General features: G+C 37.4%; 1 protein-coding gene across 4 annotated transcripts in view; it reads right to left on the reverse strand.

Annotated features, from left to right (window-relative positions):
• Positions 1-26,327, reverse strand: part of casz1 (castor zinc finger 1) — a 248,408-nt gene that overhangs the window by 188,927 nt on the left and 33,154 nt on the right. For all 4 annotated transcript variants that reach the window (XM_038305941.1, XM_038305937.1, XM_038305938.1 and 1 more), the window contains exon 3: positions 7,368-7,445. The gene's annotated coding sequence lies outside the window, so the exon portion shown is untranslated. The remainder of the gene's footprint in view (positions 1-7,367; positions 7,446-26,327) is intronic.

Below are 26,327 nucleotides of genomic sequence, written 5' to 3' on the forward strand. Positions count from 1 at the left end.
GTGTAACTATTTAAATATCTGCTATTAAAAGTATGCAGAAAACAGTCTAAGGAACTGGGAAATTTGATTTCTGATTTTATCTAGCCTAAAAAAAAAAAAAAAATAAAAGCATTGCAGCTTGAAACAGACTGAAAGGTATTTATTTTTATATTTTAAGTGGCTATTTGGCCTCCAGGTTGGTACTACTGCTTTGATGTGATGTAATTTATAAAGCTAAAAATTAAAATGGTATTCTGCTTTTTTCCAAACTTTCCCCCTTAAGGCAAAATTAGGAAAATTTTAAGTTGTAAGTAGAAGATTTTTTTTTTTTATTCTTTTCGGTCCAGGACTGTATTCAGCACAGATGTAAAAGGAAAAATCCTTAACTTAATATAAGGTAATATAAACTGTGTTTGACAGCATAAAAAATTTGATCATTAATTCCCCCCAAAAAATCAAAACAATTTGATGTTTTGGACCACACCAAATATAAAAAAACAGTAGGAAGTTTGGCCAAAGCAAGTCAGGAAATCACATTTCTGTTGGGGAATGGAAATAATATCTATCTTTTAATGGACCTCAACTTGAACTTCTCACTGAAGGGAACACTGATGGAAAAACACCATAAACCTCTAAATAAGGAAAATATAAGAATATTGGCACAAAACACTAAAGGAAAAGTGGTGTAAGAGAAGCTAATCATTTCCATATATTCTGGTAGTGGCCACAACTGAACTTGTGTTGTAACTGTGTCCACTGAATTTCAAAGTCTGTGTTTGGATTAAGAATACTATTTAAAATAGTTAAAAACTTTCTAGATCAAGAAAATAATATAATCTGAGCAAAGTCTATTTCACAAGTGGTAAGACTCTTCTAAATGTCATGTAGCCTCGTCTGCAAAAAAAAAAAAAAAAAAAAGGAAAAAAAAAAAGGCAAGACCTTCCCGGCAAGTTTAAATAAACCCTGCAGGATAATGCTGACTCTCCTGGGGGAACCAAAAGCTGATGGCTTTGAAACAGGAGGGAGGGTATTTTCAGCGGGGCTGCCCAGCATGAGAGATCCTGCATGTCTCACAGCTGAGCTTGTTTTATTGAAAGGTTGTTTGAAAGGCCTTGAACCCAAGACATCGGTGGTCATGTTTGTTTGGCTTAAAGAGATGCTTTCAAGGAGAAGAGCAGTTCGAGTAGTCAGGAGTAAATGAAGAGAAAATGAGATGGGTTACTGCTCGTGGTAACTTGGAAATGTATGCTGTTAAAATTAATAAAATGGCCTCAATACAGCTTCAATTACAACCTGCTACAAATGTGAAGAGCCGGAGCCGAGCATAGCTGCGCTGTGCAAATAAGTGCCAAAACCAGTGCTGTTATCAGGTAATGGAGTGAGTGGAAGAGAGAGGGCCTTTTGTGAACTTGACACTCCCATTAAGCCCATACTGGAAAGTGCAGTATTTGATCAGGAGATGGGAATTGAGCAAAAATGAACTGAAACCAGATCCCACATGACTTATTTTCCTGTTGGCTCTCAGCTTTGGGTGTCACTCAGACTTAATAAAGCTTTCAGATTTTCATTTTATCACAGAAAATAGACTGGGCAAAAATAAAATCACTCGGTTTTGCCCTAATGGAGCAAAGTAATGGCGGGGTGAAACTGACACAACACATTTTGTCCATAGTAATACCATCAAAATGAAAGCATATTCACTTCTGGACTTTTCCAGGAATCAATTCAAACTGAATATTGGCCTTTTCCACTGACTTTATTTCATAATGGTTCCAACAAATACTGCACTCTGGCAATAGGCTGTCACCTAGGGTGATACCAACACGGCTATTTCACCCTATAGAGTTACAGTCTTCTCGAACCCATACTGAACCTCCTCCACCAACCAATAACTCTTATTTTATTTCCGCACTTTACACATTACGGGTACATTACACTCATTCCATCAGATAGGATAAGTCCACTTTTACACCCAGGTGTTACATTCCAAGGTTAGGTCATTCAGATGGCTGTGACCTTTGATGGCTCCATCTCCAATGAAAATTATCCAGTGATCTCCGCATTGACACGCACACAAATGCCCTTGTCCTGAACACTCACACTATGGGGATAAGAGCAATTCATAAGGGGGGCATTATGGAAATATTCATTTGGGAATTCTGAATTATAATTAGAATGTGTGGCCATATTTTACCATCATACCATTAAAGATAAGGCTAAGAAGCTAATGTGCATGGATTCCCTGCATCTATATTTGATTTCTCAAGTTTATAATTCTAGTGTTAATATGAGAATACTTTGCTTTAAAGATGTAATTAAAAAAAATATAAAGTAGAAATAAAGCTCCAACACTGAATCCCACATGCTCCTGTATCTGATTAACAATTCTGAGGACGACAGATGTTAAATTGTGTATGCCCATCAGCACAATGACTTTATGAAGATTTATCAGGCATGTAAATCATGAATAAAATATTTCCTTGTTGTGTAAAAATTCGACATCTGTTTGGGGTACAGTTTACATCTAAATGTAAAGAAAAAAGGTCTTGCTTTTGACAAAGATTTGAATTTCTAATTTTATTTTTTGCCTAGTTCAATGCTCTAAATGAACAAAAAGATTAAACTATCAGAAGAAATAACCAGACTAAATACAAAATCCAGCATTAAAATATAATTTCATATATGAAGGTGAAAAGAACTCTATCCAAACTATCCTGGGTCTCTGAAATAGTAATTGCCACCTTAACCTAATAACAAGCTGTGCCACCCTTGGTAGCAACAACTGCTACAAGTGTCCATTTCAAGAGCTTAAGTCTGATGACTGCCGGGGCTGCAGGATTTAAAAAAAAAAAAAAATCAAGTAGGGAAGTAGGTTGAGAGATCCCAAAAAGCAACACACATTATAATACCCTGATAAAACAGATGATAAATTACTAAATTGACAATGATCAGTCCATGAAGAAAAGCAACCCTAAAGCTTCAGGACTCCAATGAGAATTGAGAAAAGAATTATCCACAGAAAGTAAAAATGTGAAACAACGATAAACCCTCCCATGAGGGACTAACCCACCAACATCCATCCATCACTGTATATGATATAAATCATAAGAAACAAAAACAACACTGAAAATACTGCAGATCTCCCTTACCTGAGCTATGGTAATGAGTTAGTTATTGCACAAAGAGGAGTTGTCTACCATTTGTTAAACATTTTTGATAATCCCTGAGAACATAGTTTAAATAATCTGACATATTTGTTTGATTACTCAAACAGCAGAACTCAAAAGATATGTCTTCAGTAAAAAATACACTGCAAAATTACAATGCAACTGTTAAACATGCTGGTGATAAGAGGTTATTGTGCTGTTTTGCTTTTAAATTACATCAAAAACACCTAAATTACCCCAAGCCTGTCAGGAGGTACCACCCTGAAGTGAATCAGTCAATGCCTGGAGTTGAATCTAATTAGTGGTCATAGTCTGCTATGGTGGGGAGTGGCAGCATAGTGGTTAGGGTATAGGGCTTGGAATCCTGAGGTTCTAAGTTTGAGCCCCATTCCCACAGACTGCCACTCTGGCTCTCTGAGCAAGACCCTTAACCCCACACGGCTCCCTGGGCGCTGCACAATGGCAGCCCACTGCTCCCAAAAGGGATTGGTTAAATGCAGAGTGAATTTCTCTAATGTGAGATCAATAAAGTTCAATTATTATGCTATGACCTTCAGAAGGCAGTCAATGCTTGACAACCTTTAATAATGGTTGGAATAAAACCATTCTGTAAAGAAAATGGGATATAATTTATCCACAGGAATGTAAAGAACGCATTGCCGGTTATGGTTGTTTTTAACACAACCAGTTACTTAATTTAGGGGAAATATATTTTTTTACACAGTTGCATTTGATTATTTGTTTAGCTTTATGAATTAATCACTTTAAAAAACATTTTGGTACTCACATGGACATTGTCTGGTATCAAAATGTATTTGAAATAAAGAAAGGAAAGACTGAAGACATTTGTAAAGGGTTTAAAAAAAAGACCTGTATGTACAGATTGGCTTTAAAAATACTATTTTGCAGTCATGCAAAGACATGATTAACCACATTTCATGCAAAAACGCTCCTGCTTGCTTCTGTTTTATCCCTATGTGTGAATAAATAAGCGAAAATAAACAGCCAAGCGAGTGTGACGGTGTCAGAGGGATCATAAACAGGGCGGCAGCGGCAGTGCTGAAGGTTGAGCCACAAGCCACCAGAACTGTAAGCGTCTCCAATCGCCCCTGGCCACCATCACGTTGCCATGCTCCGGAACAGACAGGCCTGCTCGCACAACAGATGGAACTAATGATGCGAAACAAAAGAGATCATTTCACCGTGGTCCTCCAGGAAGCCACAAAGCAAGGCTTGGAAGTTTGAATGATGGGATCAGGGGACTTGCATGGGTTTTTTTTTTCTTTTTCTTTTTTTTTTTGGAGGTGCTCTGATGAATAGGAAAAAGGCCTTAGATACAAGTCAAAAAGATGCTTCATTCATGTTAAAAGGTAAGAATAGATCATTTTAAATTAAAAATCAGAGCTAAGCTATATCTCATTAAGTAGTATTATGTGGTATTATTTCCTCACACAATTATTTGTTAAACAAATCTTCACTAAATAAAACAAGCACCAAAATCAAATCAAAAGAACAAAACAAATATAAGTATATTTTCATTATTTTGATAAGGGTTATCCCTCTCAGATCTTAGGTATCTTGGGGTCTCCATTAAGCTTGACATCAAGGTCTGCATCGAGCTCGGCGACTTTTATAAAGTCCCAACTTATTTTTATTTGGATGGCTTGCACAGCTGCAGCAAACATTGTTTTTCCTCAAATCTGGATTACTTTTATAACCATTTTGAGAAAAAAAAAATGATTCCTGTCAATCATTCTAAAAATAGCACTCCATAATAGCGCATCTCTATAGGTTTGTTGTTGCTTTACACAATTTTTTAGAACCTGGATAAAAGTTTTTAGCAAACCCGTGTGTTAAGAAAACAAAAACAAATCAAATTTGAGCTGAGGATATTTGCATACCCTGAGGGACAGGATTAAATTTAGAGGTCATCTCCTATGAGCCGGTGCTCAGCATACGCCAATCTACTGTTTCTCTGTCAAGAACTTTCTATATGAGGCTCGTCTGTTTTCCAAGTCAGAGAGTACAGAGAGGGAGTGCCCTGCATTTTTAAATGCAATGTGTCAACTAAGAGTTCAAACACCTTGGGATGGGATTTACCAGGATGGAGCGCTGAGGAGCCCAACGCATGCCCATGCTGGCATGGAGGGGATCACTGGGAAAAAGTTCAGCTCTGACGCTGACACAAACAGCGGAGCAAGGCCTGTATTAGAGTCAGGTTAGCAAAGATAACACTATCAGCTTGATCCCCGTGGGTAAAGAATGAAGGGCCTCACTGGCAAATAAAGCTATAGTGTCTTGACTCCTTTGCACATTAGCTGTGATTACAATGACCTTCATTATATCAGCTACCCTTATTACATCCTTATGACAACCCTCCCCTAGGCGCAACAAAGTAGGGTGGGGGAGCACCAGAAAGTGGGGAGATTTACTTGTAAGGGTTAAACAACCAAAATCAGGGCAGGTCTCTAAATTTTTTTCCATCTGAAGACTAAGGGTTTCACATATCAGTTTTCAAGTATTGCCAAGGATACGCAGTTGGATTTTAGGACAGGACTTATTTCCATATGTTTAAAGGGCTGAGTTCGACTGGCACCAACCTTTTAGCAGTCAAAGGGTAAGAAGCCGAAAACACCCTGTCCACAACCTGGACAGGGTGTTTTCGGCTTCTTTACAGAAACAGATTGGTAAAGAGAACATTCACATTCTATTTAAAGCAGCCAATAAAGCTAAGATGTATTTTGTGGAAAAGGAAGCCAGATATTTCAGAGAAAATGATAAAAGGTATAAGGGGATGATGCAAACTCCTCAAAGAAACTGTTTTCATTAATTCTAATATCTCTGAATAAAAACTATTGTTGTAGGATACTTTCTACGGCAAACATACTTTTCTTTAATTCAGTTAATATTTTTACATTTAATGTTCAAAGTAAGGAAAAGAAAAAAACTTGTCTCTCCAAGTATTTGATGCCTCCACATCCAAACCATGTGTAGCCAAGGCTTGTTTAATATGTAACAACGTTGTTAACCTCAATTTCCTGCCTCGTCTGCCCCCTCCACAGGCTGCATTGTTAGCTTGAGCAGGCTCTTGGCAAGTGCTGATGCTGCGGTGGTGACTCTCATTCAGCCTGACCACCCTGCAGACAAGGGGGTTCTCTCCCACAGCCCTGCTCATCCCATCATCAGCCCCCTGTGGTGCATCCACACCCCTCCCCTCTTTACTGGCAGGTGACTCAGGATAACAGATGTTGGCCTGAGAGAGACAGCCGCTTCATTGCATTCACTTAGTGCTGCCAACACACCCAATGTGAGATTAGCCAACCAGCAGGGGGTTCAGAGGACTATCCCGTCAGCCAGAGGGAGGGAGCAATGTATGTTTTTGTGAAAAGACACAGAAGGAAAGAGGGAAGTGTGAGTGGGGGTAAATCAGCTTGTTTTGGATCATAAGCAAATGAAGAGATTCTCAAAAAACACAAGATGCTTCTCAATAAGTGAGATGAAAATATAAGCATCAGAGGGATTCAGGATTTCAAGTAGCGTTAGACACTGAGCCACTTAATCACATATTTGTCAAAGTGTGATTTCTGCAGAGCAGCAGAGGATACAAAAAGCGATATAACCAAGAGTGTATTTAGCAGAATCAGAGTTTAAGCCCTGTTGATCCCCTATGACAGCATGTTTAAAAAAAAAAGGCAAATAAAATTGTAACTTAATTATAGATTTATAATGAGCCACTGCACCACTGCCAAAAACAAGTCCCATACCAAGCCAAACAGGCACCTGCTGAATGCTCCCTGCTCATGGGTTTTCATAGCTTAATTAATCTATGCCTTGGGGTATCATGACTTGTACGTGCTGCCTGTGTGCATGTTTGAGACAATTAAGTTGCTCGAAGAAACAGAGGTGCAACTTAAACATGGAGCAGAGACACCAACGCACAGCACATGGCATAACACATTTTTGTGTTCTGTGAAAGTCGCATCAATTACACAATCATTTGGTATCCACTGAAGAAAACAAGGGAATAAATGGCAAATGTGTGAAATGCTATTTTCAAGTGACTAACGCACAAATTACAAAGGCTGATCAGACAGAAAAAAAGAATCCAGTTTCAATATAAAATGGGTTTCTTTATAACCTTAATTTCCATTTTATTGCATCTTTCACTCAGTTTAAAGTAAATATGAGTGAAATGGGAACATATTTAGATATGAAACTCACCTTTCTGTGGAAAAATCTGTGGTAAAGCTGGATCCTCTGCGGAGTCCGTCTGATGCTCACTCTACTGCCATCTGATCCCTGTAGATAAACATAAAACAGCTGTTTACTTTGACTTGCCATTTCTTTGAAATGGTAAATTTAAAGAATTTCACATATTTCCAAAGATTGGCTCCACTGTAAACAGCACCAATTTTCCAAATGAAGCTTAAACAATTGTACCACGTGCATAATATAGAACAGGTTATTAATGCCAAACGTGTGTGGTGCGCCGCACGCCATTGTTTACCCGGTTACCTTGTTCAGTCTTCACCACCACTGACACTTTGGCGTATAGGGGCAGTTTTTAACAAATAATTGGAGCTCAGATCTGCCTGAGGATTGAAAAGTAACTTCCTTAGTCCTCTTTTTGCCAAGAATTTAAAATACTGTTGTCCTTCCAAAATAATTTAGCAGTAGATGACTTTCTTACCTCTGAGGACATTGCAACTGTAAACAAAAGACCTGGGTTTTTATTTGTAAAGCTTGCGTATTCACAAAACAAGGCCTAAAACTTTTGTAATCTGACTTTCACACATAGGTGTTGATTTATAAAAAACAATCTTGGTGTGAAAATGTGCAGCCCCTCATGCCAGCTCTGATCCATCCGTGCGGATACGAACATTTTGGAGACAGGGGAAATTGGCAAAGCAGCTGGTAACTGAGGTGGAGAACTGAAGCCTGATTGCATCACAACTCCTCTGACATTTGAGTTCATTTCATATGAAACTTTAACTATATAAAAGTTTCATAAACCAGCTGAAATTTAAAATTTGGCTGAACAATATTTAAACGTTTCATCATCACATCTCTCTTTTTATGTTAAAATGTAACACTGTGAGGAATTCACATGAACTGCTGTAACCATTTAAATGCAGCCGATGCGTAACGATGCGGTATGAGGTGTGGGACTACGCTGCAGACCTTGTAAATGAGTGATTAGGAGGGAACACATTTTCAGGGATTACCAATGTTTCCTTACCCAGGGTAAAGACTAGTTTATCAGCTAATCAGACTAAATAGTACAATACTCTTGAAATGATGTGCTAAACTGGGTCCAGTATTAGAGACATTGACCAGCCAGACCCACACCCTCACCATTCATCAGAGGAGGTCAGTGCATACAGTACATGTAAAAGAAAGGATGGTCAGCTGAAGGGTTTTAAAGCAACATTTTTAAACATGTAAACAAACCATGGTGCATAACGAATTCAAACTATATTAATGAATTATAGATAAATATAGGTAGCTGAAGCCCCAACATTTTTGCCCATGTCAAATCTTATAGGTAGGTATGCGGCTTCCCCAGATTTTTAGGCTTTTTTTCTTTTTTTATCAGTTATAGTTGTTAACACATGTTAAACATAGGCAACCAGTAATTATTTACTGTGGCTACCAAACATTTATATCTGACTACCTCACTCAGCAACTCATCTATATCTGCCACATTTAAACATTTTTCCCCTCTCTTGGCTGCGGTTTCCATTAGTAACCCTTAAATAACAATGGTTTATTATCCTTTTTCTTGTTTTGGTTCAATAAAAGAAGAAAAAAAATACTACTGTGTTTTAGTTTTTATGTTTGGTTCCAAACAAAACAAATAAACTGCCTTAAAATACAAGGACCTCACAGTGGCAAGCTTTTCCTCCTTACCGACATGCATAGACCACACTGGTGACATTTCATGCTGCTATCAGAGGGGGGACAACCTCTACAAAAAAACTTCAGTAAAATAAGAACTTTATGTAGCACCAAATATTTTACATTTCAAGTGAAAACCTCGCCCTTAAAATACAATTATTTAGTGATCATCAGCGTCCGTCACATATTGTCAGGCTAAGTGTTTTAATTTCAATCAAAGGTAACATAAAGGCCCTTGGTTTATGGAAGGGGTCGCCTACTTCAGCTCATAGGCCAACAGTAAGCCCCAACCCTGACATCCCTTTAACCTTCACTATTGCTTCCCTTTGGATGTAAAAGTTATTAAAAGAGAAAACTAAGCTTATTTCCGGACCCTCTGCATGGAGCAGTATGAAACTCTTCAGGTTCATGGTTCTTTCACATAAGTTTTCATATAGGACTCCATCTCCAGAATTTGGTAAAGCACAAACTACAGAACATGTCATAGCATGGGGGAAAAAAAGGAATTGAAAATATGAACCTAACATAGCAAACAGCTTAACATTGTCACACATTTATTACACATTTATTAACCTGATTGATTCGATTTAAAACTTTATATTAAACTTTCTACAACTGCAGAAAGTAATGTATACATGTAACAATTGGGATAAAGTTACCTATAAAATTGGTGCATAGTGTTTGGCAAATAGTTTAAGAACCACTGACTGAATTTGTTAGCATTACTGCTATAACACTATACACTATAACACTATACAGCTGTTGTTTCTATAGTTTCCTCACTATAATTATGGGTGGTCACTAGTTAGAATATGTAACCTGGCAGTAGCCAGATTGATATGTGTAGAACTCAGTTGAGTTCTACATTATCAATCTGGGATGGCTGCTGTTCAGTCTCTCTGTGAAAAGGAGGAACGTTTAGTACAATACTTAGAGCTGATTGGGTGACATGTCAGCTAGTACCCACCTTCCATAATACGCCTTCAGCCAATCGTAGCGCGTCGCGATGATTACAATAGGATTAATCCTCAGCTTCTTGAGTGTTTTCACAACTTGCGGAATAGACTGATTAGAGCTGCAACTAACGATTGTTTTGCAAATCGATTAATCTGTTGATTAATTGTTTCAATTAATCAATTAATAATTGGATAGTAAAGGGTTTCCTGAAGAAGATTTTTTGCAAAAGTAAACCAGCTGAAACTAAAATTTTTCCACTTGAGGAGTTCTGGATAGAGCATATTGACAGACAAAAAACATTTCTCATTTTAAATGCAAAAAAACATCTTTTTTACAATACTCCAGTTAACGATTAATCGGTTTCTAAATTAGTCGATGATTACTTCAAAAATAAATTAATCCGATGAATTGTTTCAGCCTAAAGCTGATAAATCAAACTTTTTCCAAATCCTGTCGGAAGAAAAGCACCGACATCTTTCCCATCTAGAAATGCACAAAGTTCTCCTCTTTGTTCCTTTTTTTAAACGACAAATTGTACTATTTTAGCTAAAACGGAGTCAAATGTGGTATCAACAGGTGAGTCCTCCAGTGTAGCCATGTTTGTAATGCCCCGGCCTACTATCGTCATTCCTACATGCCCCGCCCCAAAAAACACTGCTGGCATGTCATTGGTGCGTCTCGCTGGGTGTTAACAGAAGGACGTATTAGTAGGAGTCTTTCAGGATGGATTTGTTGTGAAAGTGAAAACTTAGATCTCACGACAATTCAGCTTGCAGCACAAGGTTATAAAATATGACCAGCATCTCTGAACGCTAGCTAACTTGCAGTACACAGTGAAAATACCCAGAATTTCTGGCCAATGTCTATCAAAGACACTAGTCAGAGTTCTGTTACCTAAAACAATCCACAGCGGAAATCTGACGGATAGCTTGACTGAGCCAAATCTGAGCTCTGCAGATAAGATAATCACATTGATGAGAACTTCAGAGAACCTCTCTTCATAAAATATTCAAACCATCCCCCAAGATCAGAGCAGAAAGTTTTAGTTTTCTTAGCTACAGCCATTCAAATGCAATTAGTAGCATTTTATGATCATCATATCCATGACTACATCTTGTTGCAGGTCATTAACAGAAGTTAAGAACAAAAAAAAGTAAAGCTCTGCACATATAATCACGCTGCGGTGTGCTGCTAGCATTTTAGTCATCTAAAAACCAAACAAGTATTTTGTTTGTTTGCTAAAGCATCTAGATGAACGTGGTTTTGATTTATGAAAGTGAGATCCAACTGAAATAATGGGTCACCAAAATAAATTAGGACAAAAGTACGAAAATCTATTGAACTTTAATTACCAGTTTGAATGAGCCTGATAACGAAAGAGAAAAAGGTATTAGATGCAATAATTATTACTATTGCTAATTACATTTCCAATTATGTCACTAATGAGAACAGCTTAATTATCAGCACACTGGATAAATAAGAGTTTTGCTTCCAACCAGTTCTGATGTAGTTATGATATGAAGGAAAGTCTTCTGACCAAAAACACAAAAGAAAGGGCTGTAAACCACACCAGCTGTATATTATGATGTTATTTAAAGGGATGATGTGATGATCCAATTTAGAACTATGAAAGTCTTTCTTCTCTTTTTTTTTTACTCTAGAAAACTTCCTGTAATCTAATTAAATATGTAAAAGCTGTAAAGCAAAGAGCATCTTAGAACCCCTTTTTAAACCTTGTTGTTGATTTTTTTAATAAAGGACTTTTTCTCTAAAAAAAAAAAAAGAAAAAACAAGGTTTATCAAAATTTTTAGAATTGATGAGGACAGTTGTTATCTTGCAAGTGCACAAGACTGCTAAAAAAGTAAAATAAATACTCTATGAGGCATTCATCAATTAGAAGATGCATGAAGAGAGCGTTCAAACTTCAAACCGAAGGTTTGTTCCTGATTCTCAGTCAAATTCCTTTAGTTTTGCTCTTCACTGTGCAGCCCAGCACTTAGAACAGCAGAACAAAGACCAAGGGCATCTATAGCACGATAGAACTGTTTAATGAATTGTAACTGAAAAAAATGTTCAAATTATATGGAGGTTTGAAACTAACAAAACTGTCAAACTGTGGGATTTTTCCTGTGCTCTTTGTCGAACCCATATTATGAATAATCTGGAAGCATCTGAACACAGTTACTGTCTATTATGTAACGTTAAAACTGAAGCTAGTACTTAGTAATGATAATGTTAATTTTTCTATTTATTGCTTATCAATTTAAGTGTATTTGTGAAGATGTTTTGCCAGCAAAATGAATAGGGAAAATGATTTACACTATATTGCCAAAAGTATTTGCTCACCCATCCAAATTATTGGAATCAGGTGTTCCAATCACTTCCATGGCCACAGGTGTATAAATTCAAGCACCTAGGCATGCAGACTGTTTTTACAAACATTTGTGAAAGAATGGGTCGCTCTCAGGAGCTCAGTGAATTCCAGCGTGGAACTGTGATAGGATGCCACCTGTGCAACAAATCCAGTCGTGAAATTTCCTCGCTCCTAAATATTCCACAGTCAACTGTCAGCTGTATTATAAGAAAATGGAAGTGTTTGGGAACGACAGCAACTCAGCCACGAAGTGGTAGGCCACGTAAACTGACGGAGCGGGGTCAGCGGATGCTGAAGCGCATAGTGCGAAGAGGTCGCCAACTTTCTGCAGAGTCAATCACTACAGACCTCCAAACTTCATGTGGCCTTCAGATTAGCTCAAGAACAGTGCGCAGAGAGCTTCATGGAATGGGTTTCCATGGTCGAGCAGCTGCATCCAAGCCATACATCACCAAGTGCAATGCAAAGCGTCGGATGCGGTGGTGTAAAGCACGCCGCCACTGGACTCTAGAGCAGTGGAGACGCGTTCTCTGGAGTGACGAATCGCGCTTCTCCATCTGGCAATCTGATGGACGGGTCTGGGTTTGGCGGTTGCCAGGAGAACGGTACTTGTCTGACTGCATTGTGCCAAGTGTAAAGTTTGGTGGAGGGGGGATTATGGTGTGGGGTTGTTTTTCAGGAGCTGGGCTTGGCCCCTTAGTTCCAGTGAAAGGAACTCTGAATGCTTCAGCATACCAAGACATTTTGGACAATTCCATGCTCCCAACTTTGTGGGAACAGTTTGGAGCTGGCCCCTTCCTCTTCCAACATGACTGTGCACCAGTGCACAAAGCAAGGTCCATAAAGACATGGATGACAGAGTCTGGTGTGGATGAACTTGACTGGCCTGCACAGAGTCCTGACCTCAACCCGATAGAACACCTTTGGGATGAATTAGAGCGGAGACTGAGAGCCAGGCCTTCTCGTCCAACATCAGTGTGCGACCTCACAAATGCGCTTCTGGAAGAATGGTCAAAAATTCCCATAAACACACTCCTAAACCTTGTGGACAGCCTTCCCAGAAGAGTTGAAGCTGTTCTAGCTGCAAAGGGTGGACCGACGTCATATTGAACCCTATGGATTAGGAACGGGATGTCACTTAAGCTCATATGTGAGTCAAGGCAGGTGAGCAAATACTTTTGGCAATATAGTGTATCATCAATGTTTCAAATGCCATGAAATAATATAAAAAAGTATTTTTTTTCTTTCCTTTACATAATTATAGAGTATATTATAAGTTTGACGTATAACTAACTGAAAGGGTGTAAATTCTGTGTAAGGCACTGCATTGCTATAATACGTTTAAGAGTATCAAACTGCTGTTGAAATTTCTCACATTCCTCTAGGGGCGTTTCACTGAATACAAGTGAGCGGAAGTGTTGCACAGAGCTGCGTCTGGTTGCCAAATAAAGGAGCAATGGATTAGTGACATATCTTCAATATGGCTGCTGTCTAATCCGACCATCTGAGCCAAATCACAGGACCAGGTGAGGCAGCTGTCGGACACCTCTGGAGCAAACAGGAATCATCTTCCAAGATTTCAATCAGTCCCAGGACAGCTTTTTCCAGCCTCTGAGAAAATTTGTTATGCTCTTCGAATGTAGCAGACTTAGTGAACACATTACCAACAGTAATACTTCCTTTTTTACAAAGTTCTGAATTACATGTTCCTGGCAACCTGTGCAGGGTGTACCCCACCTCTCGCCTTTAGACAGCTGGAGATAGGCACCAGCACCCCTTGCGACCCCCGCTTGAGATAAGCGTGATGGAAAATGGATGGATGGATGAATTACACGTAAAAAAACATTGTTAAAACTGTAAAACAATTATCTTTTAACAGTGGCAGCAAACTCAGAGAATATTATTTATTTTGCACGTATATAGATGTGTGTATGCATGTATGTATGTTTGCATGCATATATCTATGTTTTATTTCGCCCTTTCTTACTTTGAGTTTTTAAAAGAGAGAAGTTGAAGATGTTAGATGTTTTCAAATAGTGCAATAATGCAATAGTTGTGAGTGTCACTGCCAAGGAATGTCGCCAACTTTAGTTTCAAAGTCTCTACCCTCTCACCTCGCTTAACGCAAGAGGAGGAGCAAAAACAAACAAAACCAAAGAGAAACATTCATTGTGCTGCTGCTTTTTTCCCCTTTCTCTAATGTCTACAGCCTTATGTAAAAACAGGTTTTGATACGTTACGGCACGACTGTTTTTCAGTACATTTTTCACACATGACCTCATAATTTGTGGAAAAAAATTTGCACACACCCATTGAACTGGTACTTATTGTAAAGAGACAAACAGCACTGAAAAAGGTGGGTATTTTACAAGAATCCATCTTTTACTCCAGATAGGTATTTTCCACTGTAAGAGTGTTATCATTTAAAGCATCAGTGTTTTTTCAGGGCAGAAAGGCACACGACTTATTTGTTAAACTTGATTAGTGAAGATTCTAAACATTAATTACCTGTGTGAATACATTCCCACACAACTTAAACGCATAAAAGATTTATTCTTTTTGTAAACTTTATGAGGCAAATAAAGCATTGAAAGGTAAATGTGTTATAATTTCCATCCAATGCAATTGTCCTTGTGTGTTCAAAAGCTGTTTTTACATCAAAAATATTTCCAGCTGCGTCCTTACAGCAATGCTCATAGAAACACGTTTCTCAAATGAAACACTGCAACACCACAAAAACAATCCAGAGCCAAGTCACTAGTGAAAACCATGTCAGAACATGTGAATGAGGGAAGGTTCTGAAAAGGTACATATTTTTGATTTTAGTGATAAAACAGCAATCACAGGAGCTCAGAGGTGTTAACTGTTCAGTGACTGGTTGAATGCTGGGAAATCATTCAATCAGATCAGGTTAATTAGCATGGAGAGTCTAAAAATCCTAATTTTTCTAAGACCTGATAAGTTAAGAGAATGGATTCTGATACAAAGCATCCACTGTCTGTGGCTTTAACAGTGCACCTGCTGTCATTTCATTTTTAACTGAATACGTTTTCAATAAAGAAGGCTATAAAAATTTTTTCTAAACTGCTCTTGTGCTTGACGAAAAGAGAAAATGAACCTGAATGGTGAGATTTTCTGAGGTTATGTTACCATCGGTTGCCTTTGGGCATAAGAACGAGATAAATTTACTGGAAAAATTATACACATGCCTTTGTCACGCTATGTGACTTGAGCAAAAAGTCACCTAAGTTCATCCTTTTGCTTCCCACAAATTCAACCATGGCAAGCAAGTCCAACAGCATCTCTGTAAATATTTTGTTTTCAGTTTATTTTGTATTTAAATAATATTTATACAATCTTGCACAATGCCATGTGCCTTTATGGTTATTAAGTTGTGAAAATAATCATCCCCTATGCGCCGCTACAAGGTGCTCATGCAAAACTCAGAATCTCGGCTTCAGTCAAGCTTTTCGTGAACAATTTTTATATCATGGTTTCAATTTCTGACTGAAACACAGCAGCAAGGAGAAGCAAATTAGTAATGAAGGATTTTTGACATAAATCAGAGCCTCTAACAGCTCTGCTGTATTTTATTTAAGTTTCACCCTGATGGCTCTTACAGTGATATGCTCTGTTGACTTCAGGTCGTTGATGCAATTGTATTAAGACGTTGAAACTCAAGTATCAGTGCTTAATCTTGATTCCTTAATCGGAGACATTCCACTGATTTAGTACTGAAAAAATAATATAAATCCATTTTTAAAGGGAAATAATTCAACTAATCGGCCAGCAGCACTTCTCATTTATGCAGGCAGACTCCCAAATATATATGCACATATTTTGCTATTTAAAATCAAGTTATTTCAACATGTTGCTGACAGGTGAGTTATGTCAGTCTCCATTATGTATAAGAGTATATTTTGTTTTCTAATCCAGGCTCTATGTTCATTTCCCCCTTTTAAGCAAGAACTGTACATCACAGCAACTCATTTGTCTGTAATGCATCCAACATAGTTTGTCATGTGAACAAATGGCAAATTAATTGATAAAATATGTATATATGATCCCTTAGAGTAAAATGTTTGCCTCATGAGAAGAAACTCAAGCTTCTTATGATTAATCGCTGGATTTTCAGATAATCAATTCTGGTGAGTTTTTCTTTTCATGTAATGCAAGTCAACAATGTTTAAGTCTTATGACAGATGTTTATAAATCTAAACTTTAAACATTAAAGATCATAAATGGTGTGTTTTCTGATGCACTGAAGATAATATGGCAATCAAGATTAACCCAGGTTCTGCAACTAGAGATGGTTGAGTCAAAACAAAAGCTGATTCAAGCTCCATCAGGTCCTATCTACTGCATAAGTGCACTTTCAACCTTTTAGCAAAAAAAAAAATATATATATATATACATATTGTGTTGTTCTATAGAGAAATAGATGAATTTAAAAAAATGATCAGAGAATCAGCCATGAGGCCCAAGGAACTGTGGAAGGAGCTGCAGTGATCAACTGGCCAAATCTTCACATAAGAAAAGAGTTTAAAGAGTTTTAAACAACTGATTTTTTCCTCTATAAGAGAAACAAAAAACATGAAAAAGACATCTGATCAGATTGGGAACTCTGCACTGCATGCAGAATGTTATACAGCATGCAGATAACTTAGACTGTGAACACTGTGAACACAGCATGGCAGTAGCAGCTAATTTCTATTGAGAATATTTTCTGTGATTTTCAAGCTGATGTGTAAAGTTGAACCCTCGCCAACATGGCTGAGCTTGAGGCCTGTGGCCAGAAAATGTGAGCAAACTTTTCAAATTTTAGATGAAAAGCTAGTGAGGACAAATTCAAATGAAACTCCAATTATAGTTAAAAAAAAAATGGTTCAACAAAATATTACATGAGTTAATTCAAATGCATGCCACACACATATTTTTATCTATAATAACTTTTAAGAAAATTTAACATTTTCCACCCATTTAACAAATATTTACCAAGTTATGTTGACCTACGAAATAGAATCCCATCAAAATACATTGAATTAAGCGATTTTAACATGACAAAATATTAAAATGTACAAGGACAGTAAATAGGTTTGCAGGGAACTATATGAGTCCTTTTTTTAGTCCTAACATGTATGATTAACTGAGGAATAAAAAAAAATAACAAACAGTTAAGAAATTCCATCAGCTGCTGTACAGCCAATCAACTGATGGAGCTCCAATTGGTAAGACTGTTGACTCTTTGCATTTAAAGAGATTGTTTCAGCACAGGCATGTGTACCAAGAATGGACGTGTTGATTATGTATGCCAGGAGCGGTTCAGACTTTTATTGGAAAATTTACACCCATGCAGTGATTTATATAAATCAGCAGTGCCCACAAAGCAGTAAAACTCTAATTGTTTCTTCCATTTTCAAAGTCTTGCGTCCATTAAGGATGCAGTGAGTAATAAAAGGGACTTTTAATCAATCCTCTCTTGTAGATGAGCTGATGTGTGAATGGGTTACCCTACCTGACAGTGCCACCCATATGTTGATTTCTTTTTCTAACCGTCAACAAAGACAGAGGGAGCTAATGTTATCGTAGGGTAAGTTAATGCCCTTACCTCATAACTCATTTGTGGCACAGTGAAGGAGAAGGAAATTTTACCTAAGCTGCTTCTTTTTTTTTCTTGTCAGGTTTTTTAAAAAATTTTGCATCCAAATGCATTACAAGAAACGGCTTCTTTCATGTATTATATAGGACAAGCTGAAATCCAGTTACCCGTTTTTTAAATGTGAGTGCAGCAGCCCTGTACACCTCTATCCTGACCCTTTCCCAGTCAGATTATACAGGCCGACACCTTCTCGACCGGCTGGCATGGTCACTGTAAATTCTTGAGACCGCTCGTGCTAGGGACCTTGGGTAATTAATAAAATCCCCATTACATGCCTTGTGCCCGTTGTTTGCTATTTCAACACCCCATTTGTGCCACGATTACAGTCATTATCAGTCACCGCCATTAATTCTCTACCCAGAGCCAGAACTGCATACTAATAAATTGGGCTTTAAATTTTTTTTTTTTTTTTTTTTTTTTTTTTACCTTTCAAGGAGTTGGTGTTGGAAGCGGGCCAGGAAGTGCCACTCCAGATTAGGAGTCATCTGCTGACAAAAGAGGAGCCCTTTGAATTGAAGGCTGCTGTATCTTTGGAGATAGTTCAAATTTCCCCTTTGATTATTTTCCTTTCCCCTCCAAAATGAATCTTTATTAGGCTTAAATCCTGAATAAAATGAAATTAGCAGACTGCAAAATATTGCCTCCTTTTTCTGACTCTATTCCCCTGTGCATGCATGCAAATTATAATGCTTATTTATGTAAATTAGGTGTCGTCTTTAATTAGTTTTGCTTGAGGGCATTAAAATACATGTATTCTTTCCCCAAAAATGATTTGTTTTGTTGCACTGTTCAGTTTGAGTTCAAAATGAATGGTAATGCACGCCTAAAAAGGTTTATTAATTCTTGAATTTTCTTTTTTTTATTTTTCATCGTGCTCTTTTGTAATATTATCTTCTCCACCCACTTCCTGGGAAGAGTGTTTTCTCTATGAAATCAAAAAGCCTCTTCAGGCTGTATTCTGAGCACTACTCTGACAAGCACTTATAAAAGGTCCCAGGTTGAAACCGCACGGTAAAAATGCACTTCCACTTATCAAATCTGAAAGCTGTGCTCTTCAGCAATTTCTCTCTCTGTATATGTGTGTTTTGCTGCATTACTTTTTGCATAACGATACATTATTGATCAGGATATTTGCTTAACTATTGCACTTAACATTTGTGTAACGGAAGAACCTCAAAGTGCTATTAAACCATCAGAAAGAACTTTGTACTATGTGAGTTAATTTGCTTTGCATTTTGTTCAGACATTTAACTTGAAAATTTCCTGACATGAGGGTGACTGATGCATTATGAGGAAGGAATATATATAGGTGCATCTCAATAAATGAGGATCCCCCAAAAAAGATAAGTTATTTAGGTAATTCAATTAAAAATGTTAAGCTCTTATCTTTACCCATTACATACAGAGTGACGTATTCCAAGAGTTGATTTTTGTTAACTTAGATATTTAAATCAAACGAAAGCCAAAATTGAATTAGTACAACCGAAGAATAAATAGGATTTAAATACCAAAATCCTACTATGTACTGTTCAGTATATACACTTAACACACATTAGGGGCTCTTCCATGAATTACTGCATAGATGCAGCATTGCATTGTTGTAATTAACCTTTTTTGCTGAGGTGTTCAGAAAGTCCATCTTGCTTTAATAATAGCCATCAGCTTATCTGCATTGTGGCTCTGGTGTCTCACTTTCCTCTAAACAATATTTCATAGAGTCTTCATGAGGCTTAGTAAGGTCTGTCCAACTGAGCACAGCACCACAATATATATTAAAGCTTAAGCTTTTTCTTCCAGGGAATAAAGGAATGCTCTAAGTTTTCCTGTTAAGGCGGGCAGACACTGTACAATTTTTTGCCCTTTTCAGACCGATTTTCCATAATTTTTTGGATCGGGCCGAGTTTCAGTCTCACTGTGCGTCATGTAGTATACAGGGTGTAACGACTGGTGATCAGCCCCTCGCGACCACCTCCTGATCAGGAATCGTAAGTTCGAGGAAAAATCAAACATGTTTGAAACTCAGTCGGCCGTCGTAAGGTGCTTGTGGGAAATTCCTGCTGTTGAAGCAGAGTTAGGAGCGTGTACGAGCCGATTCAACTGAACCTTATGCATTGTGCATGTGCAAACAAGGGAGTTCTCGTCCAACGTTTGGTTTTTGGACGTACAGTGTGAGCAGGCAGATTGCATCAGAGCGTCGGGCCATACAGTGTAAGAACATACATCGTCAGCTGTGGACTTTTAAACCTTTTTGTTGTACAGTTAGAGCTTTAGCAGAGTCCAACAACTGGAAATAATGCACAGTGTATGCCCGGCTTTAGACAGCTGTAATGGTTTTGGACTTGATAAATTACAGTCAATGCAGCGTGTGGAATGGTTCTAAATCATCACTGTCTAAGGAAACTTCAAACTTGACCACTGCTGAAACAAAGTTGAAATCTGTGCTCCTTCCCTTAGACTCTAAAAATTGATTTAAATAGATTTTCAAATTGAATGCAAACTTTACTTTCATCTTAAAAAGCGTGTTACAGAGTGTCACTGAGTAACAGTCCATCCATGGTTATGCCTATTCCATGCGCTTTCTCCTACTATACTTTCCCCTTCCATTTAACTTTGTCTTGATATACTTGGATGCAGCATTGTTCCACAATAAAAACACCAGCTATTTTAGGAATTACCTTTTGTGATTCATCGTCCCTGTGGAAAGAGTGGCCAACAAACTGTTGGTCACTATAAAGTCACCTTTTTTCTCCAAGGATATATTGAACATAACAAGGCCACAACCAAAAAATGTATTAGCTAATTATCTGAGTTTTTAGTTATATAATTGGTCTTATATCATATTTTCTGTTTCTGAGAATGTATTTGTTTTTTATCAGATGTAACCAAAATAACTGGGATAAAAACTGTTAAAACTATATATGAACTTCACTTTTTGAACTGAATTACAGAAATAAAACTTTTTAATTTGGATGATGTTCTTAGATAATGTGAGGTCCCCTATATAAAGCTAAACATGAAAAGAAGATGATGTGTTAAAGGATATTCTGGCCTATTTGGGTCTCATTTACATATTTGTTGAAAAGCATCTGCAGTGTGACAATAAATCCTCGGCCATGCACTGTTTTTATGCATTTATCGCTGATTTACAGTCCCTTGTTGAGTGCCTATCGAACAGAAAACGGCTTTATGTCATTGTTGAAGGTGTTGGGTCAACTTCAGTTAGAAGCAGTGTCGGGCAATTTTTCAAACCACTTCAAGTTGAAAGTGACCAACTGAGGCTCTGGTTATTGTTCGATGTCCTATCAGTATTCTGAATCCCTTCAGCCCCTCAGATGAGCTGAAATGGCAAGTTAAGATACCCCACTCCATCCCCGCCCCTGCCTGTGAGTATGATTTATGGAAAGGAAGCTAGAACCATTACAGCATTTTTATTATTATTGTTCTTTCAAGGCTAATGCAACAATAGATTTTTGCATGATTGATGTATTATACTAAACATTAGAGGATTACATTAACTTTGCATAGAACAGTTAAATGACACAAGATTACTTATTGTTATTTTTCCTCCACATGATCATACTGTAAACATCATGCACATAGTATTTCTTGGCATGTATTGATTGCCACATATATAGTTTATATCCACACAAGAGACACACTGTACACTGATGCAGCTTAACTTGTCTTTTGACTTCTTTAGTGATAATATAAATTAGTCTTTGCTGCTCTGGATTCAAGGTTCTCAAACTGCCTTCAAACTACAGTACAACGTTTTGGGTGGCTTTTGGTTTATCTTTAGATAATAGGAATAATATAATTAACAAAAACAGATAATCAGAAACTTTGCTTAAAAAAATAAAAATTAAAAAACTTTTGAATAGTTTGTTGCGTGTAATAACTGTTAGACTTGGAACAAGATAACTATTATTAGCAGTGCAATATAATAACAATGTACACTCATCAGTCTTATGCTGGACACCTCTCTAACTGCTTAGTAAAACTGATGGAAAACCAGTCATTACAATTTTAGATGTGTATCAAGAAAGAAAAGAAATGTATTTTTTATGTTAAGTTGCTTATCAGGTGGCATTTTCCCAACAAAATATCTGAGGTTTACTGAGAATTGTCTAAAAAGCTAAAAGATCAAAGTAGTGTAGGTGTCTGGACTGAAAGCGTTCTTGATGACGAAGGTCAGAGCAAAAAATACTGGTTGAAGTCTGGTTGAAGACAAAAAAATCACCAACTAGTTTTCTATGATCGGATATCAGCTCAGACTTTAAAATCCAATACAGTGCTCTTTCTCTTTTATTTCTTTCTTTTTGCTTCTTATTTGTTTAATGATAATATAAAGTATATTTATAATGTATATTTATAAACGGCCAAAGCCTTCATTCACATGGCAAGATATATGGTTCATTCATTCAATAGCTGAATCAGATCAGTGTAGGATATCGGCCTATACGCCCAGGTATCGTATTGGATAGGATTGGAAAAAACTGGATCAGAGCAGTTGAAGGTGGTAAAAAAAAAAAACAGGAACAGGAGCACACATAACCTATCCTAACAAGTAAGGTATAAAGATTGTCTTTTAAATCAACAACATGTAGAACATGTAGAACCTTGAAGAAGACCATCATTTTTCCATTAAAAAAAGCTAGGCAGTCCTAGCCTGGGTGCCATTCCGAACTTAGTCCCGCCCACAAGGTTTGAGGTCGGGAAGTTCGGTCTGGCATTGCTCCATAGTAGCGCGAGTATGATCGCCCACTCTCTGGCGATCCAATCAAATTGTCAGGGCGGGCTTTATACGATGATGGACAGATGATCAACAGTAACGTAATCAACCACGTGACCAAAGCGCGCTTCGGTGACAACAACAATGGCTGCCGCTGTAGAGTTTAGGTGAGTAGATTCTGCTATTAGGTCTGTTATAGAAGATATCGACAGCAAATTAATTTTAAAAGAGGAACAGAGAAACGCAATCAAGGCTCATCTTCTTATTCTAGGCGTGCAACTGCACGCTTTGATTTTTGTTGACAGCAACTATGCGTCGCTTAACATATGTCACGCACTCCGTTGCTTTTATTGGTTGTAGGTCTATCCAATTGAGTGCAGAGGCATTTTTTTTCGTGGTTCGTTCAAAACACGCCCCATAATCACAGCTCTATGGAGCAGTATCAGACTCATATTCTGACTAGAATTGAGTAGGACTACGTCAGGCTAAGGCAATCCCAGAATGGCAGAAATGTTGCCTTGTATGATGGGTTTCAAATGCTGGAAAATAAGTTGAAATGGTAGGATGATATTTTGGCATAAACTGCCTGGTATCGAAGGGTTCAGACTGGTGGGGGTTTAATTGTGTGGGAATTTAAATGAAACAGGAGACAGAGTTGTTTCCTATTGTAAAAATTTCAGCACTGTTTAAACACACCACATCCAAGCTGATTTGTTTCATAACCATGTCCAACTCTTTCCGTGTAAAGTATAGCTCTATTTTAGTTGTTACGTTGAGCAGGAAAAAAACTCTCACTAATAAAACTGATTTCCTGAGATTAGGTTTACTATAATATAGCAGCGTATTTAGAGCTGGTAAATAGCATGATCCAGATAATTTCTCCTTCATCAGCTATAATTTGCCAAAAGGAATTTCAACCACAGAAACTGATGTCCAGATGTCTTGTTTTGTAACATTTCTGGAGTTGCTGTCACCTTGTATTTTCAAAAATGAAACATAGTAGGAAAGGTTGTGTTAATCTGTTAGTAAAATATTCACAACAATTCTTTTTTTTTTAGTACTGGCTCTACTGGCTCGTTTTTCTGACAGTAGGTCGACAGGAAAGTGGGAGAGACATGTGGCACACAGGTCAGATTCAAACCCGGGTCAGCCGCGTCAAGGACTAAGACCTCCATACATGGGTCGTGCTCACTAACCACTTACTGTATGTGTCTTTATCATTATGTTCTATGTGGTTTTGGTTTGTTATATAAAATGTCAACAAAATATTTTGAACTTTGTGTCTGTAAAATGACAACATGTAAAGAAGGTTTATGGGAAACAAAAAGAATCAGTATATCAAATAAATTGTTTTACTGCACCAATATTTACAGTAAAACAATAGTTTTACATATAAGTCAACTAAGTACATTTTTTTAGGTTTGGCGGGGTAAAAAAATTGTACAACTGTTCTGCTGGACTGCTGTTTCAAAATGTTTATCAAGATGATGATACTTTGAAAACTTTGTATGTACTGAGGTGGTATTTATTATTACAAGTTTGAAAAACAGTGCTGCAGAAAACTTCTTGAATGGCAGCACTTCAGAGATAACACAAAGTAACTTTGATAGCCTCTCATCTGCCCCCTTCATTCTGCAAATTATTAAAACTCAAGCCTCTTGTGGGATGGAATATGGCAGCAATATGCTGATACTTCAATCATCTGGGAGGAAATTCCATATGTAGCAGGGGAGAATCGCACCCAGTATACAGCGCAGCCACAACTTTGTCTTCATGGCATCTGTAACAGAGAAGCTCGACAGACCACATCAACCAACTCCTATAATTACATGAGAATCACATGCACAGGCAAAGTCTAAATACTCTGCCCAGTTTTGCATTTCACAAGGTGTCCTTTCCATGTCTTTATTTTTCTTACAATGGCTATGTGAAACTTTTTTAAGCAGATAGTATTTGAGCAGATCCCTGACAGGTAGAGCTAAGGCACATCATTTCATATCATTATGATGGTCAACCAGTGACAGCTTTCAACTCGACATTTTATCACACTCTGTTTCTCTGGTTTTGACAAAATAACAACCTGCTTTCATTTCCAAGAGTTCATCCATCACCAATAACATTAATAAAGGGTTCAATGTTAGATGAGAGGAGATTATGCCAAGAAACTGTCTCATGTTTCGTGTTAAACTCTAATAAACTGCTGATACTTGCTTCTTTGTGTTTTTTAAAGCTAGCTTAGCCTGGGTTTTAATCATAAGCAGTTGATGCAGAGGGTGATGGGCATCCAGCCAGATGATTCTTACCCCAAAGTGCAAATTTGTGCCACTCTTGGGCTCACAACACTGTAATTACCTGAAAACGCAAACTGGAAGTTATGCTCAACAAAGAGAGGAAACTCTAATAAAACTGAGAGATTTCGGTGCTCAGTCCTGGCAAGTCTTTTAGGGGTATATTAATAATACGTCTAAAGGCTGTGGCACTTTTCCCTTTGTAACATGGAAAAAATCTAAAAAACACCTGGAACACTTAATATTTACAATCTGAACACTAAAGTCAAGGCACAGGGCATTAAATCACATTTATCATCATATGACCTTATAACAAACCTCTATTCTTGTATGCTTTATTACACAGAATTTCATGAACTCTTGTGTAATAGATGAATTATGGCTAAATGTAAAAGTGAATTTGGCTGAAGACAAAAATCTGCCTAAAAAAGAAAAAGAAAAATGCCAGTTTTGAGTATTAAAAAAATAAAACGCACTATGTCTACATGTACCACAATTTCACACGTATGCAGTCTACAAACACACCTACATGAGAAAGGTTTGTGGACACAGCAACACAATGTTAGGCCTATAACCTGATTTTGAAATACACATAAGCTTAAGTATGCAACAATATCTAAGCAGGAAGAAAATATTTTCATAAGCCCTCATTATCATTCGAACCATAAAAAAATGTAGGTGTGGTTGCATTTCTCTGAAAAACAATGACGCAAAAAGGCCAAGGACACATTTTTGTACGTCTTAGGTGCTTTCTGAAACCAAGTAAACTGAATGAGTGGAATGTACTTTTTAAGGCATGCCTGTAAGTTGCTATTTTATTTTCAGTCTTCTTTACAGAAAAGTACATGTTCGTACACTGCAGAGGTTTTTTTGGGGCAAATCCATTTTTTGAAACTAGCATTTTTGTTCACATGGGCTGCTTACAGTTTGTTTTTTCTTATCTTAAATATTGTTTGCATAACCATGATAGTTCTTAAGTTGCAAAAAATATAGATGCAGAAAGATAAAACATGGTTCAAACACCAAACTGGGCAGACAGGTCGAACTATAACTTACCGTAAGTAGATATAATTATTTCACTAGGAGTTAAGCCCTAACAACCGTCATTAAATACTTGAGAAAAATAAAAAGTCAAAACCGACAGAACAAATGTACCCAATGAAAACAAAGTTCCCATAACGACATTCACAATAAACCTGTGATATTGAAAGTCCCTATAAATTGGTGATGATGATGTTACGATTCATGTGAGATGTAATAATAGATCCATGC

The sequence above is a fragment of the Cyprinodon tularosa genome, unplaced genomic scaffold (genome assembly GCF_016077235.1).
Source record: "Cyprinodon tularosa strain WSP-4 unplaced genomic scaffold, ASM1607723v1 ctg57, whole genome shotgun sequence".
In the NCBI taxonomy this organism is placed as follows: Eukaryota; Metazoa; Chordata; class Actinopteri; order Cyprinodontiformes; family Cyprinodontidae; genus Cyprinodon; species Cyprinodon tularosa.